The sequence below is a fragment of the Melanotaenia boesemani genome, chromosome 11 (genome assembly GCF_017639745.1).
Source record: "Melanotaenia boesemani isolate fMelBoe1 chromosome 11, fMelBoe1.pri, whole genome shotgun sequence".
Classification (NCBI taxonomy): Eukaryota; Metazoa; Chordata; class Actinopteri; order Atheriniformes; family Melanotaeniidae; genus Melanotaenia; species Melanotaenia boesemani.
Genome location: NC_055692.1, coordinates 36,734,817 through 36,751,941, shown reverse-complemented (window position 1 = coordinate 36,751,941; position 17,125 = coordinate 36,734,817). Strand labels below are relative to the sequence as shown.

Below are 17,125 nucleotides of genomic sequence, written 5' to 3'. Positions count from 1 at the left end.
TGGCTACACATGGTAAAATGGACTAGTTAAAGCTCTAATTAAAACCCCAGGCTACACATGGTAAAACGGACTAGTTAAAGCTCTGATTAAAACCCCTGGTTACACATGGTAAAACAGACTAGCTAAAGCTCTGATTAAAACAACCGGTTACACCTGGTAAAACAGACTAGTTAAAGCTCTGATTAAAACCCCTGGTTACACATGGTAAAACAGACTAGCTAAAGCTCTGACTAAAACAACCGGTTACACATGGTAAAACAGACTAGTTAAAGCTCTGACTAAAACACCCAGTTACACCTGGTAAAACAGACTAGTTAAAGCTCTGATTAAATCCCCTGGTTACACATGGTGAAATGGACTAGTTAAAGCTCTGATTGAAACCCCCGGTTACACCTGGTAAAACAGACTAGTTAAAGCTCTGGTTAAAACCCCTGGTTACACCTGGTAAAACAGACCAGTTAAAGCTCTGGCTAATAGCCCTGTTTACACCTGGTAAAAACAGACTAGCTAAAGCTCTGGCTAAATCCCCTGGTTACACATGGTAAAACAGACTAGTGAAAGCTATGGCAAAAACCCCTGGTTGCACATGGTAAAACAGACTAGTTAAAGCTCTGGCTAAAACCCCTGGTTGCACATGGTAAAACAGACTAGCTAAAGCTCTGACTAAAACACCCGGTTACACCTGGTGAAACAGACTAGTTAAAGCTCTGGTTAAATCCCCTGGTTACACCTGGTAAAACAGACTAGCTAAAGCTCTGTGTAAAACAACCGGTTACACCTGGTAAAACAGACTATTTAAAGCTCTGGCTAAAACCCCTGGTTACACATGGTAAAACAGACTAGTTAAAGCTCTGGCTAAAACCCCTGGTTACACCTGGTAAAACAGACTAGTTAAAGCTCTGGTTAAAACCCCTGGCTACACATGGTAAAACAGACTAGTTAAAGCTCTGATTGAAACCCCCCGGTTACACCTGGTAAAACAGACTAGTTAAAGCTCTGGTTAAAACCCCTGGTTACACCTGGTAAAACAGACCAGTTAAAGCTCTGGCTAATAGCCCTGTTTACACCTGGTAATAACAGACTAGCTAAAGCTCTGGCTAAATCCCCTGGTTACACATGGTAAAACAGACTAGTTAAAGCTCTGATTAAAACCCCTGGTTACACCTGGTAAAACAGACTAGTTAAAGCTCTGGTTAAAACCCCTGGTTACACCTGGTAAAACAGACCAGTTAAAGCTCTGGCTAAAAGCCCTGGTTACACCTGGTAAAAACAGACTAGTTAAAGCTCTGGCTAAAATCCCTAGTTACACATGGTAAAACAGACTAGTTAAAGCTCTGGTTAAAACCCCTGGTTACACATGGTAAAACAGACTAGTTAAAGCTCTGGCTAAAATCCCTGGCTACACATAGTAAAATGGACTAGTTAAAGCTCTAATTAAAACCCCAGGCTACACATGGTAAAACAGACTAGTTAAAGCTCTGATTAAAATCCCTGGTTACACCTGGTAAAACAGACTAGCTAAAGCTCTGATTAAAACAACCGGTTACACCTGGTAAAACAGACTAGTTAAAGCTCTGATTAAAACCCCTGGTTACACATGGTAAAACAGACTAGCTAAAGCTCTGACTAAAACAACCGGTTACACATGGTAAAACAGACTAGTTAAAGCTCTGAATAAAACACCCAGTTACACCTGGTAAAACAGACTAGTTAAAGCTCTGATTAAATCCCCTGGTTACACATGGTGAAATGGACTAGTTAAAGCTCTGATTGAAACCCCGGTTACACCTGGTAAAACAGACTAGTTAAAGCTCTGGTTAAAACCCCTGGTTACACCTGGTAAAACAGACCAGTTAAAGCTCTGGCTAATAGCCCTGGTTACACCTGGTAAAACAGACTAGTTAAAGCTCTGGCTAAATCCCCTGGTTACACATGGTAAAACAGACTAGTGAAAGCTATGGCAAAAACCCCTGGTTGCACATGGTAAAACAGACTAGTTAAAGCTCTGGCTAAAACCCCTGGTTGCACATGGTAAAACAGACTAGCTAAAGCTCTGACTAAAACACCCGGTTACACCTGGTGAAACAGACTAGTTAAAGCTCTGGTTAAAACCCCTGGTTACACCTGGTAAAAGAGACTAGCTAAAGCTCTGTGTAAAACAACCGGTTACACCTGGTAAAACAGACTATTTAAAGCTCTGGCTAAAACCCCTGGTTACACATGGTAAAACAGACTAGTTAAACCTCTGATTAAAACCCCTGGTTACACCTGGTAAAACAGACTAGTTAAAGCTCTGGTTAAAACCCCTGGTTACACCTGGTAAAACAGACCAGTTAAAGCTCTGATTGAAACCCCCGGTTACACCTGGTAAAACAGACTAGTTTAAAGCTCTGGTTAAAACCCCTGGTTACACCTGGTAAAACAGACCAGTTAAAGCTCTGGCTAATAGCCCTGTTTACACCTGGTAATAAGAGACTAGCTAAAGCTCTGGCTAAATCCCCTGGTTACACCTGGTAAAACAGACTAGTTAAAGCTCTGGTTAAAACCCCTGGTTACACCTGGTAAAAACAGACCAGTTTAAAGCTCTGGCTAAAAGCGCTGGTTACACCTGGTAAAAACAGACTAGTTAAAGCTCTGGCTAAAATCCCTAGTTACACATGGAAAAACAGACTAGTTAAAGCTCTGGTTAAAACCCCTGGTTACACATGGTAAAACAGACTAGTTAAAGCTCTGGCTAAAATCCCTGGCTACACATAGTAAAATGGACTAGTTAAAGCTCTAATTAAAACCCCAGGCTACACATGGTAAAACAGACTAGTTAAAGCTCTGATTAAAACCCCTGGTTACACATGGTAAAACAGACTAGCTAAAGCTCTGATTAAAACAACCGGTTACACCTGGTAAAACAGACTAGTTAAAGCTCTGATTAAAACCCCTGGTTACACATGGTAAAACAGACTAGCTAAAGCTCTGACTAAAACAACCGGTTACACATGGTAAAACAGACTAGTTAAAGCTCTGACTAAAACACCCAGTTACACCTGGTAAAACAGACTAGTTAAAGCTCTGATTAAATCCCCTGGTTACACATGGTGAAAAGGACTAGTTAAAGCTCTGATTAAACCCCCGGTTACACCTGGTAAAACAGACTAGTTAAAGCTCTGGTTAAAACCCCTGGTTACACCTGGTAAAACAGACCAGTTAAAGCTCTGGCTAATAGCCCTGTTTACACCTGGTAAAAACAGACTAGCTAAAGCTCTGGCTAAATCCCCTGGTTACACATGGTAAAACAGACTAGTGAAAGCTATGGCAAAAACCCCTGGTTGCACATGGTAAAACAGACTAGTTAAAGCTCTGGCTAAAACCCCTGGTTGCACATGGTAAAACAGACTAGCTAAAGCTCTGACTAAAACACCCGGTTACACCTGGTGAAACAGACTAGTTAAAGCTCTGGTTAAAACCCCTGGTTACACCTGGTAAAACAGACTAGCTAAAGCTCTGTGTAAAAACAACCGGTTACACCTGGTATAACAGACTATTTAAAGCTCTGGCTAAAACCCCTGGTTACACATGGTAAAACAGACTAGTTAAAGCTCTGATTGAAACCCCCGGTTACACCTGGTAAAACAGACCAGTTAAAGCTCTGGTTAAAACCCCTGGTTACACCTGGTAAAACAGACCAGTTAAAGCTCTGGCTAATAGCCCTGTTTACACCTGGTAAAAACAGACTAGCTAAAGCTCTGGCTAAATCCCCTGGTTACACATGGTAAAACAGACTAGTTAAAGCTCTGGTTAAAACCCCTGGTTACACCTGGTAAAACAGACCAGTTAAAGCTCTGGCTAATAGCCCTGTTTACACCTGGTAAAAACAGACTAGCTAAAGCTTTGACTAAAAGCCCTGGTTACACATGGTAAAACAGAGTAGTTAAAGCTCTGGTTTGAACCACTGGTTACACCTTATAAAACAGACTTGTTAAAGCTTTGGCTAAAACCCCTGGTTAGACATGGTAAAACAGACTAGTTAAAGCTCTGGCTAAAAGCCCCGGTTACACATGGTAAAACGGACTAGTTAAAGCTCTGATTAAAACCCCTGGTTACACATGGTAAAACAGACTAGTTAAAGCTCTGATTAAAATACCCGGTTACACCTGGTAAAACAGACTAGTTAAAGCTATGGCTAAAAGCCCTGGTTACACGTGGTAAACCGGACTAGTTAAAGCTCTGATTAAAACCCCTGGTTACACATGGTAAAACAGACTAGTTAAAGCTCTGATTAAAATACCCGGTTACACCTGGTAAAACAGACTAGTTAAAGCTCTGGCTAAAAGCCCTGGTTACACATGGTAAAAACAGACTAGTTAAAGCTCTGGCTAAAATCCCTAGTTACACATGGTAAAACAGACTAGTTAAAGCTCTGGTTTAAACCCCTGGTTACACATGGTAAAACAGACTAGTTAAAGCTCTGGCTAAAATCCCTGGCTACACATGGTAAAATGGACTAGTTAAAGCTCTAATTAAAACCCCAGGCTACACATGGTAAAACGGACTAGTTAAAGCTCTGATTAAAACCCCTGGTTACACATGGTAAAACAGACTAGCTAAAGCTCTGATTAAAACAACCGGTTACACCTGGTAAAACAGACTAGTTAAAGCTCTGATTAAAACCCCTGGTTACACATGGTAAAACAGACTAACTAAAGCTCTGACTAAAACAACCGGTTACACATGGTAAAACAGACTAGTTAAAGCTCTGACTAAAACACCCAGTTACACCTGGTAAAACAGACTAGTTAAAGCTCTGATTAAATCCCCTGGTTACACATGGTGAAATGGACTAGTTAAAGCTCTGATTGAAACCCCCGGTTACACCTGGTAAAACAGACTAGTTAAAGCTCTGGTTAAAACCCCTGGTTACACCTGGTAAAACAGACCAGTTAAAGCTCTGGCTAATAGCCCTGTTTACACCTGGTAAAAACAGACTAGCTAAAGCTCTGGCTAAATCCCCTGGTTACACATGGTAAAACAGACTAGTGAAAGCTATGGCAAAAACCCCTGGTTGCACATGGTAAAACAGACTAGTTAAAGCTCTGGCTAAAACCCCTGGTTGCACATGGTAAAACAGACTAGCTAAAGCTCTGACTAAAACACCCGGTTACACCTGGTGAAACAGACTAGTTAAAGCTCTGGTTAAATCCCCTGGTTACACCTGGTAAAACAGACTAGCTAAAGCTCTGTGTAAAACAACCGGTTACACCTGGTAAAACAGACTATTTAAAGCTCTGGCTAAAACCCCTGGTTACACATGGTAAAACAGACTAGTTAAAGCTCTGGCTAAAACCCCTGGTTACACCTGGTAAAACAGACTAGTTAAAGCTCTGGTTAAAACCCCTGGCTACACATGGTAAAACAGACTAGTTAAAGCTCTGATTGAAACCCCCGGTTACACCTGGTAAAACAGACTAGTTAAAGCTCTGGTTAAAACCCCTGGTTACACCTGGTAAAACAGACCAGTTAAAGCTCTGGCTAATAGCCCTGTTTACACCTGGTAATAACAGACTAGCTAAAGCTCTGGCTAAATCCCCTGGTTACACATGGTAAAACAGACTAGTTAAAGCTCTGATTAAAACCCCTGGTTACACCTGGTAAAACAGACTAGTTAAAGCTCTGGTTAAAACCCCTGGTTACACCTGGTAAAACAGACCAGTTAAAGCTCTGGCTAAAAGCCCTGGTTACACCTGGTAAAAACAGACTAGTTAAAGCTCTGGCTAAAATCCCTAGTTACACATGGTAAAACAGACTAGTTAAAGCTCTGGTTAAAACCCCTGGTTACACATGGTAAAACAGACTAGTTAAAGCTCTGGCTAAAATCCCTGGCTACACATAGTAAAATGGACTAGTTAAAGCTCTAATTAAAACCCCAGGCTACACATGGTAAAACAGACTAGTTAAAGCTCTGATTAAAATCCCTGGTTACACCTGGTAAAACAGACTAGCTAAAGCTCTGATTAAAACAACCGGTTACACCTGGTAAAACAGACTAGTTAAAGCTCTGATTAAAACCCCTGGTTACACATGGTAAAACAGACTAGCTAAAGCTCTGACTAAAACAACCGGTTACACATGGTAAAACAGACTAGTTAAAGCTCTGAATAAAACACCCAGTTACACCTGGTAAAACAGACTAGTTAAAGCTCTGATTAAATCCCCTGGTTACACATGGTGAAATGGACTAGTTAAAGCTCTGATTGAAATCCCCGGTTACACCTGGTAAAACAGACTAGTTAAAGCTCTGGTTAAAACCCCTGGTTACACCTGGTAAAACAGACCAGTTAAAGCTCTGGCTAATAGCCCTGTTTACACCTGGTAAAAACAGACTAGCTAAAGCTCTGGCTAAATCCCCTGGTTACACATGGTAAAACAGACTAGTGAAAGCTATGGCAAAAACCCCTGGTTGCACATGGTAAAACAGACTAGCTAAAGCTCTGACTAAAACACCCGGTTACACCTGGTGAAACAGACTAGTTAAAGCTCTGGTTAAAACCCCTGGTTACACCTGGTAAAACAGACTAGCTAAAGCTCTGTGTAAAACAACCGGTTACACCTGGTAAAACAGACTATTTAAAGCTCTGGCTAAAACCCCTGGTTACACATGGTAAAACAGACTAGTTAAAGCTCTGGCTAAAACCCCTGGTTACACCTGGTAAAACAGACTAGTTAAAGCTCTGGTTAAAACCCCTGGTTACACATGGTAAAACAGACTAGTTAAAGCTCTGATTGAAACCCCCGGTTACACCTGGTAAAACAGACTAGTTAAAGCTCTGGTTAAAACCCCTGGTTACACCTGGTAAAACAGACCAGTTAAAGCTCTGGCTAATAGCCCTGTTTACACCTGGTAATAACAGACTAGCTAAAGCTCTGGCTAAATCCCCTGGTTACACATGGTAAAACAGACTAGTTAAAGCTCTGATTAAAACCCCTGGTTACACCTGGTAAAACAGACCAGTTAAAGCTCTGGCTAATAGCCCTGTTTACACCTGGTAAAAACAGACTAGCTAAAGCTTTGACTAAAAGCCCTGGTTACACATGGTAAAACAGACTAGTTAAAGCTCTGGTTTAAACCCCTGGTTACACCTTATAAAACAGACTTGTTAAAGCTTTGGCTAAAACCCCTGGTTAGACATGGTAAAACAGACTAGTTAAAGCTCTGGCTAAAAGCCCCGGTTACACATGGTAAAACGGACTAGTTAAAGCTCTGATTAAAACCCCTGGTTACACATGGTAAAACAGACTAGTTAAAGCTCTGATTAAAATACCCGGTTACACCTGGTAAAACAGACTAGTTAAAGCTCTGGCTAAAAGCCCTGGTTACACGTGGTAAAACGGACTAGTTAAAGCTCTGATTAAAACCCCTGGTTACACATGGTAAAACAGACTAGTTAAAGCTCTGATTAAAATACCCGGTTACACCTGGTAAAACAGACTAGTTAAAGCTCTGGCTAAAAGCCCTGGTTACACCTGGTAAAAACAGACTAGTTAAAGCTCTGGCTAAAATCCCTAGTTACACATGGTAAAACAGACTAGTTAAAGCTCTGGTTAAAACCCCTGGTTACACATGGTAAAACAGACTAGTTAAAGCTCTGGCTAAAATCCCTGGCTACACATGGTAAAATGGACTAGTTAAAGCTCTAATTAAAACCCCAGGCTACACATGGTAAAACAGACTAGTTAAAGCTCTGATTAAAACCCCTGGTTACACCTGGTAAAACAGACTAGCTAAAGCTCTGATTAAAACAACCGGTTACACCTGGTAAAACAGACTAGTTAAAGCTCTGATTAAAAGCCCTGGTTACACATGGTAAAACAGACTAGCTAAAGCTCTGACTAAAACAACCGGTTACACATGGTAAAACAGACTAGTTAAAGCTCTGACTAAAACACCCAGTTACACCTGGTAAAACAGACTAGTTAAAGCTCTGATTAAATCCCCTGGTTACACATGGTGAAATGGACTAGTTAAAGCTCTGATTGAAACCCCCGGTTACACCTGGTAAAACAGACTAGTTAAAGCTCTGGTTAAAACCCCTGGTTACACCTGGTAAAACAGACCAGTTAAAGCTCTGGCCAATAGCCCTGTTTACACCTGGTAAAAACAGACTAGCTAAAGCTCTGGCTAAATCCCCTGGTTACACATGGTAAAACAGACTAGTTAAAGCTCTGATTAAAACCCCTGGTTACACCTGGTAAAACAGACTAGTTAAAGCTCTGGTTAAAACCCCTGGTTACACCTGGTAAAACAGACCAGTTAAAGCTCTGGCTAATAGCCCTGTTTACACCTGGTAAAAACAGACTAGCTAAAGCTCTGACTAAAAGCCCTGGTTACACATGGTAAAACAGACTAGTTAAAGCTCTGATTAAATCCCCTGGTTACACATGGTAAAACAGACTAGCTAAAGCTCTGACTAAAATACCCGGTTACACCTGGTAAAACAGACTAGTTAAAGCTCTGGTTAAAACCCCTGGTTACACCTGGTAAAACAGACCAGTTAAAGCTCTGGCTAATAGCCCTGTTTACACCTGGTAAAAACAGACTAGCTAAAGCTCTGGCTAAATCCCCTGGTTACACATGGTAAAACAGACTAGTGAAAGCTATGGCAAAAACCCCTGGTTGCACATGGTAAAACAGACTAGTTAAAGCTCTGGCTAAAACCCCTGGTTGCACATGGTAAAACAGACTAGCTAAAGCTCTGACTAAAACACCCGGTTACACCTGGTGAAACAGACTAGTTAAAGCTCTGGTTAAAACCCCTGGTTACACCTGGTAAAACAGACTAGCTTAAGCTCTGTGTAAAACAACCGGTTACACCTGGTAAAACAGACTATTTAAAGCTCTGGCTAAAACCCCTGGTTACACATGGTAAAACAGACTAGTTAAAGCTCTGGCTAAAACCCCTGGTTACACCTGGTAAAACAGACTAGTTAAAGCTCTGGTTAAAACACCTGGTTACACCTGGTAAAACAGACCAGTTAAAGCTCTGGCTAATAGCCCTGTTTACACCTGGTAATAACAGACCAGCTAAAGCTCTGGCTAAATCCCCTGGTTACACATGGTAAAACAGACTAGTTAAAGCTCTGATTAAAACCCCTGGTTACACCTGGTAAAACAGTCTAGTTAAAGCTCTGGTTAAAACCCCTGGTTACACCTGGTAAAACAGACTAGCTTAAGCTCTGTGTAAAACAACCGGTTACACCTGGTAAAACAGACTATTTAAAGCTCTGGCTAAAACCCCTGGTTACACATGGTAAAACAGACTAGTTAAAGCTCTGGCTAAAACCCCTGGTTACACCTGGTAAAACAGACTAGTTAAAGCTCTGGTTAAAACACCTGGTTACACCTGGTAAAACAGACCAGTTAAAGCTCTGGCTAATAGCCCTGTTTACACCTGGTAATAACAGACCAGCTAAAGCTCTGGCTAAATCCCCTGGTTACACATGGTAAAACAGACTAGTTAAAGCTCTGGCTAAAACCCCTGGTTACACCTGGTAAAACAGACTAGTTAAAGCTCTGGTTAAAACACCTGGTTACACCTGGTAAAACAGACCAGTTAAAGCTCTGGCTAATAGCCCTGTTTACACCTGGTAATAACAGACCAGCTAAAGCTCTGGCTAAATCCCCTGGTTACACCTGGTAAAACAGACTAGTTAAAGCTCTGGCTAAAACCCCTGGTTACACATGGTAAAACAGACTAGTTAAAGCTCTGGCTAAAACCCCTGGTTACACCTGGTAAAACAGACTAGTTAAAGCTCTGGTTAAAACACCTGGTTACACCTGGTAAAACAGACCAGTTAAAGCTCTGGCTAATAGCCCTGTTTACACCTGGTAATAACAGACCAGCTAAAGCTCTGGCTAAATCCCCTGGTTACACATGGTAAAACAGACTAGTTAAAGCTCTGATTAAAACCCCTGGTTACACCTGGTAAAACAGACTAGTTAAAGCTCTGGTTAAAACCCCTGGTTACACCTGGTAAAACAGACCAGTTAAAGCTCTGGCTAATAGCCCTGTTTACACCTGGTAAAAACAGACTAGCTAAAGCTTTGACTAAAAGCCCTGGTTACACATGGTAAAACAGACTAGTTAAAGCTCTGGCTAATAGCCCTGTTTACACCTGGTAATAACAGACCAGCTAAAGCTCTGGCTAAAACCCCTGGTTAGACATGGTAAAACAGACTAGTTAAAGCTCTGGCTAAAAGCCCCGGTTACACATGGTAAAACAGTCTAGTTAAAGCTCTGGTTAAAACCCCTGGTTACACCTGGTAAAACAGACTAGTTAAAGCTCTGGTTAAAACCCCTGGTTACACCTGGTAAAACAGACCAGTTAAAGCTCTGGCTAATAGCCCTGTTTACACCTGGTAAAAACAGACTAGCTAAAGCTTTGACTAAAAGCCCTGGTTACACATGGTAAAACAGACTAGTTAAAGCTCTGGTTTAAACCCCTGGTTACACCTTATAAAACAGACTTGTTAAAGCTTTGGCTAAAACCCCTGGTTAGACATGGTAAAACAGACTAGTTAAAGCTCTGGCTAAAAGCCCCGGTTACACATGGTAAAACAGTCTAGTTAAAGCTCTGGCTAAAACCTCTGGTTACACCTGGTAAAACAGACTAATTAATGCTCTGATTAAAACCCCTGGTTACACCTGGTAAAACAGACTAGTTAAAGCTCTGGTTAAAACCCTAGGTTACACCTGGTAAAACAGACTAGTTAAAGCCCTTGCTAAAATCCCTGGTTACACTTGGTAAAGCAGTCTAGTTCAAGCTCTGGTTAAAACCCCTGGTTACACAGTAAAGTAAACTAGTTAAACCTTTGTTTAAATATCTGGTTATATTAATTGATTGATAGCGAGCGGACAGAATAACTATGATGTTTAGAACTCAGATGTTGGTTGTAAATTCTTTGTATTGTGTTGAATCGCATCATGAATCATATCTAACTGAATCGCATTGTGTGAAATAAAATCATGTCAGATCTTTAATGAATCATATCATTTCAGTTCAGTTTATTTGCCATTTTTAGAAAAGGAACCACATTGGAAAACAGTTGCAAGGAACTCAAAGTGCACTGTCAAAAAACACTTCACAAGAGAGCTCTTGCCTCGGTGCTTGAGTGATGATCACATTGTGAACTGTGGTGAATCGCACATTAACAGTGATGAATAACCTCGTGAACAGGGCTGAAATGCATCGTGAAAATAATTGAATTTCATTGTGAACAGGGCTGAATCGTATGACATATTATCTGCAGGAAGCTTCACTGTATCGTTGAAGTATCATTTCACTGGCAGCGTATTGAGATGTGTATTGAATCTGCATCAGTTGTGAGGATTCAAATTCTTACTACCAGGCTGTAGCTTAGTCCAGAACCATTGAGAGCCACAGTCAGAGTTGAAACGTGCTGTAGTCGCTGAGTCTTGGAGCCTCCGGCCTGGTTAAATATGTATTTACAGATGCAGTACTGATGCTGTCATTTAGTCAGGCTGTCAGGATGAAACCTGCAGCAGCAGCTTTACGCCCTACAGCTCAGATGTGTGTGTGTGTGTGTGTGTGTGTGTGTGTGTGTGTGTGTGTGTGTGTGTGTGTGTGTGTGTGTGTGTTTCAGGTTGTGATGAACCCTCAGAGGAAGATCATCTGGCCTGGAGGGGAGACAGAGAAACCAGTTGGATACCAGATGTCAACTAAACTGAAGGTACTGTTGCTTTGTCTGTTTATGTCATTGTCATGCAGCTGCTGGGAGCATCAGAGCAGGTTTCTCTCTCATGCTGGAGCTTTGGTGATGGTGAAGAAGAGTTAAGACGCTGAGCCGCTCATAGGTCAGATTATTGAAGCCCTTTTTCACAACGTGCCATTGTTTCTCTGCTTTTATTAATGTCACAACAACAGAAACACATCACCAGCGGCATTTAAATCATGATTTGACAGCTCGGGTCACACCAACCTTCCAAAGGTTCATCTAATGGGTCAAAATAAAAACTTACTGCAACTATCGTGGACTTAGAATTAGAATTGGTGATGTTTACTTCCATCAACGATTCATATTTACTGTATTCCTTAATTACTTTAAAAAAATCCTATCCCTAAAGGGTTGATAACACATACTGACTGAATTTCCCACTTTGTAAAAAAAACAAAACAAAACAAAACAAAACAAAAAAAAAAAAAAAAAAAAAAAAACAAAACAAAACAAAAAAAAAAAAAATCAAAAAACTGAATTCAAAGAAATCACCAGCAGGATGATGGATTTCCCAGTCAGGGGCTCAGTCAGGTTTATCAGCTCCAACTTCAGATGTTTTGTCATCACCCTAAAATAAGTCTTACTAAGGACCCAGACAGATACAGGGTGTTTGGCCCATACATGGCCCACATCTGGCCTGGACTTACAGCTCCATGTGCCACAACTCGGCCACATGAACACCACATGTGGCCACAAGGAACTTATCGTAATCCTCATCCAGACTGGCAACTGATGTCTGGGTCAGAAGTGGCCCACACAACACGTGTCAACTCTGTAACTGAGCCAAAGTAGCTAAGGTTAGGCCCAAATGTGTCTGCAATCTGGGTAAGCTTAAAATAATTCGTTATGTTTGATCTAACGAAACATCCAAGTACCAACAGAACATCTTTTGTCTGTTAAGTCAACTTTATAGCTGTTATAGAGTAAAAACAAATTAAAGGAATAGACCTTTGATTTTTGTTGGGGGGAGATAACTCTGCTCTGAACTCTGACATCGGAGCTTCCTGCATGAGGTCTGTTTAGTTTCAGACCCAGATAATCCAGGTGCCCAGTAGTCCCTGGGTTGTGCAGCATCTGGTGGGCGTGTTTTAGATGAACCAGTGAATGGATCGTCCCCCAGCAGGTCCATCATGTCCGATGTTTCTCTTCTCAGATTGTGACCATCCACCAGGAGCCGTTCGTATATGTGAAGCCAACAAAGAGCGACGGAACGTGTAAAGAAGAGTACACCGTTAACGGGGTTCTCATCAAGAAAGTGATCTGTACTGGACCAAACGGAACCACACCAGGTAGACTCAGACCCAGTCCTAAAAAACTGGAGGGATGGATGGATTGATGGATGGATGGATGATGGAAGGATGGATGGATGATGGATGGAAGGATGGATGGATAGTTGAATGGATAGTTGAATGATGGATGGATGGATGGATGGATTGATGGATGGATGGATGATGAATAATAGACGGATTGATGGATAGATGAATGATGGACGGATTGATGGATAGATGATTGATGGATGGATGGATGGATGAATGATGGATGGATGGATGAATGGATAGATGAATGATGGATGGATGGATGGATGGATGATGATGGATGGATGGAAAGATGGATAGATGATGGATAGATGGATAGACGGATAGATGAATGATGGATGGATGGATGGATGGATGGATGGATGGATGATGAATGATGGACGGATTGATGGATAGATGAATGATGGACAGTTGGATGGATGGATGAATGATGGATGGATGGCTGAATGGATAGATGAATGATGGATGGATGGATGGATGATGATGGATGGATGGAAAGATGGATAGATGATGGATAGATGGATAGACGATAGATGAATGATGGATGGATGGATGGATGGATGGATGGATGGATGGATGGTCAGATGAATGATGATGGATGGATGGATGGATAGATGAATGATTTATGGATGGATGGATGGATGGATGAAAGATGGATGGATGGATGGATGGATAGATGAATGATTTATGGATGGATGGATGGATGGATGGATGGATAGATGAATGATTTATGGATGGATGGATGGATGGATGGATGGATGAAAGATGGATGGATGGATGGATGGATGGATGGATAGATGAATGATTTATGGATGGATGGATGGATGGATTGATCGATGGATGGATGGATGGATGGATGGATGGATGGATGAATGATGGATGGATTGATGGATGGATGGATGGATGGATGGATGGATGGATGAATGGATGGATGGATGGATGGGCGGATTGAATTTGCCCACCATGTTTGAACTGTTAGGATGACTCATCAGGTGGTGCTGCAGCTGTCTCCATCCTGTAGAAAACAAAGTATGTCAGTGGTTCCCAAACTTTTTCTGCAGCCCCTTCTTTTCATCGACAACTATAATGTCAAGCCTCCCCTGATCCGACCACCACATGCACCTCGATGCTAACAAAGAAATGAACGAAGAAATGTACCACGAAATAGTTTATTTCATCATGATGCGATCTGTAGTTTATTGGCAGCTTCTTCGTTAACTATAGTTATACCATGTTCTGGGTGAATACTCGATTCTGATTGGCTGGAGGGTGTCCATTAAAAAGTGATAATAGACACCCATGAAAGAAGTTCCGGTCAAATAGACTTATTGTTGTAGATTATTGCGCTGACTAAACAGTAGCTGGTAACCGTGGCAACAGAAACTCAGATGCCGGGCAGCAGACGTGCCAGATCAGAGCCGCCTGCAGGCTTATTGAACATGTAGGAAACGATCTGTGGACTTTGACTGAAACAAAATGTTGCATGATCCTCTGGACACACACAAGCTGTAAGAGCTGCACACACCCTCTGAAATGTTTGTGTCATGTAACATAACTGCAGCCGACCGAGCTGCAGGTTCTGTGTCAGAGCCGGTTACCTTGGCAACGCGTCACAAAATTGTCCACTCAGCCGCTTCTTGTGAAAAACTTACAATTTTAATTGTAAAAAACAACATTAACTCATTATTAATTTATTAAATCATTTTTTTCTTTCTTAATGGACCATGGTATAAGCAGGATAATGCCCTCCGAGGTGGCCATCATTATAAATTTGCGTCGGACGGTTCACGCCTCCACGTTGTCCATTAATTTATGATAATGACCACCTCGTCGGGCATTATCCCTTACATAAATCCATGCCAGCGGCAGAGAGAATAATCAGCTCCTCTATAGTGTGAGGAGGTTTAAACCTCTATGTCATGTGAGTTGAGCATTCGACAAGACAGATGCTGCTTTAATAAAACAACTCTGCTACATATTTGGGTAGTTTATTTCTAAAGTAATCAACAGTCGTCTCTTTGTGTTCAGGGTGAGACGTCCCAAGTAGCTTCATACTGTCAGATGCTGATATTTTGAGATGTACAACCACTGCGGTCTCTCTTCATTACCCACCATTACCTGGTCAAGCCTGGGGCCAGACACACCTTATCATATTTTGTTGTCTTTTTGTATGTCCAGGTCAGCCCATCGTCCCTCAGTGTTGCTATGGTTTCTGCATAGACCTGCTCATCAAGCTGGCCATGAACATGAACTTCACCTACGAGGTTCACCTGGTGGCTGATGGGAAATTTGGCACGCAGGAGCGGGTAAGTTAGTTTGAGTGATGATGATGAATGTGATGATTAATGCAAAGATTAAAATGATGATGATAAAGGTGATGATTGTGGTGATGATGGAGATGATAATGATTATAATGACGAGGATGATAATGAAGATAATGATAAAGATGATGGTGATTATTATGATAAATGTGATGATGATGATAAAGTTGATGGTGATGATGATGGTTGTGATGATGATGATAATGATGATGAAGATGATGATGATGATGAAGGGGATGATGATGATGATGTTGTTGATGATGAAGGTGAAGATGAAAATGATGATGATGATGAAAGTGATGATGAAGGTGATGACAATGATAATATTGAAGAAGAAGAAGTTATCCAGGGCAGGTCTGGTGGTTTATTGGTCCCAGTTTCATGTTATGTGGGTCTGATGGAGTCAACAGTTAAAACCAGTTTTTACCTCAGTAGAAAGTGATCTCCTACTGATAGTTAACAGCTCACTGGCATCAGGCATTTTTCCCAAGTCACTAAAGATAGCTGCAATTAAGCCTCCTAAAGAAAAGGACTCTAGACGCCTCTGTAATGAACAACTATAGACCGTCTCTAACTTCTTTTATTTCCAAGATTATTGAGAAAGTTGTATTTCACTTTTTAAAAGAAAGTGGAAATCTTGATAAATTTTAGTCCAGCTTCTGACATCACAGCACTGATACAGCCCTGGTCAAAGTGGTAAAAGACTGGTTCTGGTCTAGTATCAGTCCTGGTTCTGGTCAAGTATCAGTCCTGGTTCTGGTTCTGTATCAGTGCTGGTCCTGGTCTAGTATTAGTCCTGGTTCTGGTTCTGTATCAGTCCTGGTTCTGGTCTAGTACCAGTCCTGGTTCTGGTTAAGTATCAGTCCTGGTTCCGGTCTAGTACCAGTTCTGGTTCTGGTCTAGTATCAGTCCTGGTTCTGTATCAGTCTTGGTTCTGCTGGATCTCAGTGCTGTGTTGGATACTGTAGATCACAGAATCCTGTTTTCAGGCTGGAAAACTGGGTTGGACTTTCTGGAGTGGTCCTTAACTGGTTCAGGTCCTATTTAGAAGGCCAGAGTTATTTAGTTACGATAATACGATAATACGATAATACGATAATACGATAATACACAACTTTATGTGTCTCTGTCACCAGATGACTGCAGCCCAGCAGACTTACTGTGTCAGAGTCTGGAGTAAATAAACACCTGGATGAAGGAGAATTTTCTACAATTACAAGAAGACAAAACTGAGATTATTCTGTTTGGTAGAAAGAGAAGAGGGTCAGCATTGGTAAACATCTGGAGACTCGGGCTCTTAAAACCACGGACCAAGTTCATAACCTTGGAGTGTTGATAGACTCAGACCTGACTTTCAGCAGCCACATCAAAGCTTCACTAAGAAGCTTTTTACCAGCTCAGAAACATCAACAGGATTTAAAAGTTTAGTCTCCCAGTAAGACCAGGAGAAACTCCTCTATGCATCCATCTCCAGTAGGCTGGATTACTGTACTGGTCTTTAACAGGACTTCCCAGTAAGACCAGGAGAAACTCCGCCATAATCCATCTGCAGTAGACTGGATTACTGTACTGGTCTTTAACAGGACTTCCTAAAAAGGGCATTAAACTTGCAGCTCATCAGGCCGCCATCGACCCCCCTCCCCCCACTCTCCACCTACTCCAATCTCCACCCCATATAGCCCCACACTCACACCCTCCCCTGT

At 41.6% G+C, this 17,125-nt stretch overlaps 1 pseudogene; it reads left to right on the top strand.

Annotated features, from left to right (window-relative positions):
• Positions 1-17,125, top strand: part of LOC121649383 — a 543,071-nt pseudogene that overhangs the window by 486,538 nt on the left and 39,408 nt on the right.